Here is a 2,965-nt window from a genome sequence, read left to right as displayed (position 1 = left end):
GGCTTAATTCTCCTGATTGAAAAGAAGGGAAGAGATTTTTCTCTCCTTTTTCTCTGAGTATGACTCTTTTTTCTTTTTGAGATGGAGTCTCGCTCTGTCACTCAGGCTGGAGTGCAGTGGCGCAATCTCGGTTCACCACAACCTCCACCTCCTGGATTCAAGCGATTCTCCTGCCTCAGTCTCCCGAGTAGCTGGGATTACAGGTGTATGCCACTGTGCCTGGCTAATTTTTTTGTATTTTCAGTAGAGGCAGGGTTTCTCCATGTTGGCTAGGCTGGTCTTGAACTCCTGACCTCAGGTGATCTGCCCAGCTCGGTCTCCCAAACTGTCTCCTGGCCTCTCTGGTTTCCGAGGGAGGCCAAGAGCCTAACTTAATCCGTCTTTCTCCAAGCTGCAAAACTACCTCCTGTCATGAAGATAGGAGTTTATTCTTCTTCTAGATACAGGCAATTAACAAACACAGATGGTAACCGCAATGACCAGGTGCCTCTGGGGTCAATGGTGTGTGACAAATGGCACTGTCAGGGCCTCTTCCTTAAGGACTAGTTATTGTTTATGTTGAAAACACTCATGCAGTGAGTTGTATCTGTTTGGGTCTTTAAAAGGATGAGATCCTTTCTTTGCAATCTGTTAGCCATTGCTTCTGATGCATATCACCTTCTGGCTTAATGGCTATTCAATAACGAAACTTTTCTCTTCCACCTTTGTGGAGAGGTTTTCGGGATTGGGAGCACACTTTTTTTTTTCTTTTTCTTTTTTTTCTTTTCTTTTTTAGATGGAGTCTCACTCTGTCCTCCAGGCTGGAGTTCAGTGTCATGATCTTGGCTCACTGCAAACTCCACCTCCTGGGTTCAAGCAATTCCCTGCCTCAGCCTCCCAAGTAGCTGAGATTACAGGCATGTGCCATCATGCTCGGCTAATTTTTGTATTTTAATAGAGATGGGGTTTCACCATCTTGGCCAGGCTGGTCTTGAACCCCTGACCTTGTGATCCACCTGCCTTGACCTCCCAAAGTGCTGGGATTGCAGGCGTGAGCCATTGTGCCTGGCCAACACATTTTATTTTTCATTATATTTCCCCAGTAATGGCCTTACCTACATTTAATGACAATAAATGATGGATACTTAAAATACTCTCTAGTTCTGGAAGGCATTCCCATACATTAATTAATGTGGTTTTCATAAAATCAGGAGGCATTAAAACACCACTAAATTAGAAGGCACCACTATTCCCTTTTGGTAATTTCCCATTTGGGAAACTGAGGCGCTGAGAGGATAAATGCCACCCAGGGGACCCTGTCCAGCTGTTGGCAGAATGAGGACTGGACCAAGGGTATTTGGCTCCTAATCCAGGGCTTTCCCCAGGTTCCGCTGTGAGGCACATGGGGTTTGAAAACACAGTGGCATGTGCGTGTCCACTGCCTCCCGGTCTTAGATACGCCTTTGCTGTGTTACAGAAGCACCTCTGAGGGCCTGGGCACCTCTTCTGGGAGTTTCTTGTGTCTCTTCGCCTTCCACTCTGCTCTGGCTTCACCAGGAGAAAGCGGCATGCCCTCGCTGCTCCTCGGGGCCTGGAGACAATGTCCTGACCCCAGGCCGCACCCTCACTTTCCATCCAACCCCACAACTGTTGCCCATGGAGGGCCACAGTCTCCGAAGTGGAATGTGAAAAAGGAAAAGTCATTGGGGCTGTGATACGAAAGCTGAGCTTCTGCAAAGGCAAACGGAAACAGAAACAAACAGAGACAGAGACGAGGGCACGTGTCTGTGTGAGTGAGGGAGAGAGAGATGGGGGAGGGGAGCAAAACAGAGGTGGCCCGGAGAACTCTCCAGAAGGGTCCGCAGGCTGCCACATGGAGGAGTGGCACTCACTGTCCATTGTGAGGGTGGACAAGGCTCCTCGGGTGTGGTCGTTCCGGCGGGAAGGCCGACCGTGATTCCACGTCGGGAGGAATTTTCTGGCAGAACCATCTGTCCACAGAAGGGCCCATCCACTGGGTTCATGGCCTGGTGTTCAGGAGGGCAGGGTCCCGTCCTCAAGGTTGTGTGAGCACCGAGTCACCGGGATGCCGGGGGCCCATGCTCCAGTGCCTGAGTGAGCGACGGGCGAGGCTGGGAGCCTGCATTTTCTATAGGTCCCCTCCCCATGCAGGTGGTCCCCAGCCACACCCCGAGAAACAGGGTGTTATGTCACGGCCACTGTCGGAGAGCCACCTGGATGGGCTGGATGCTGGGCTGGATGACTCAAGGTCTCCTCCAAGTCCAAAACGTTTTTCGATTGCATGACTGTCCTCCCTAGCTCCTACTCACATTCTCCAACACAACCAGCTTTCCCTGAAAATAAACCCACCTGGCCACCCCTTGGAGATGAGGGCTTCTCCTGCCCTGCCTCTTTCTGCCGTGCACCTGCCTGGCAGCCATTGCCATGACTGCCTGTCGTGGGGATACGAAGAGGAGGCTGTTAACATTTTGGCCGTAGGGTAATGACAGACGTGTGATTTTGCAGTGTGACTTGTTGAGCCTCTGTGAGCTTGCACACATAGCGTCCTAGAAGTCTGACCTGAGATGAGAAAGGCCCCCTGGAGGCCATTGAGTTCAAATCGTTCCTTCTAGAGATGGAGAAAACAGGGTAGCTGCCGGCCCAGGCGCCAGCACTCAAGACAGGAGGTGTAGCACACGCCCAGGGAGAGGCTGCATCCCGGGATGGGAATCACTTCCTTGGTTCCTGCGTTGTGCATGTGAGAGTGGGCAGCTGTGTGTGTGCAAGTACACGAATGGGAATGTGTATGATTGTGAGTATGAGCACGTGTGTGGGTGTGCAGATTCAAGAGTGAATGTGAGTGTGTGCGAGTGTGAGGGCGTGAATGTGTGTGTGTGTGAATGCCCATATGCTTATGGGTGTGAATATGTGCACATGTTTGAGTGTGGGCATGTGTGAGTGTGCACGTGTGAGTGTGCGCATGTGT

The sequence above is a fragment of the Piliocolobus tephrosceles genome, chromosome 19 (genome assembly GCF_002776525.5).
Source record: "Piliocolobus tephrosceles isolate RC106 chromosome 19, ASM277652v3, whole genome shotgun sequence".
Taxonomy (NCBI): domain Eukaryota; kingdom Metazoa; phylum Chordata; class Mammalia; order Primates; family Cercopithecidae; genus Piliocolobus; species Piliocolobus tephrosceles.
Note: the sequence above shows the minus strand (reverse complement) of the source record.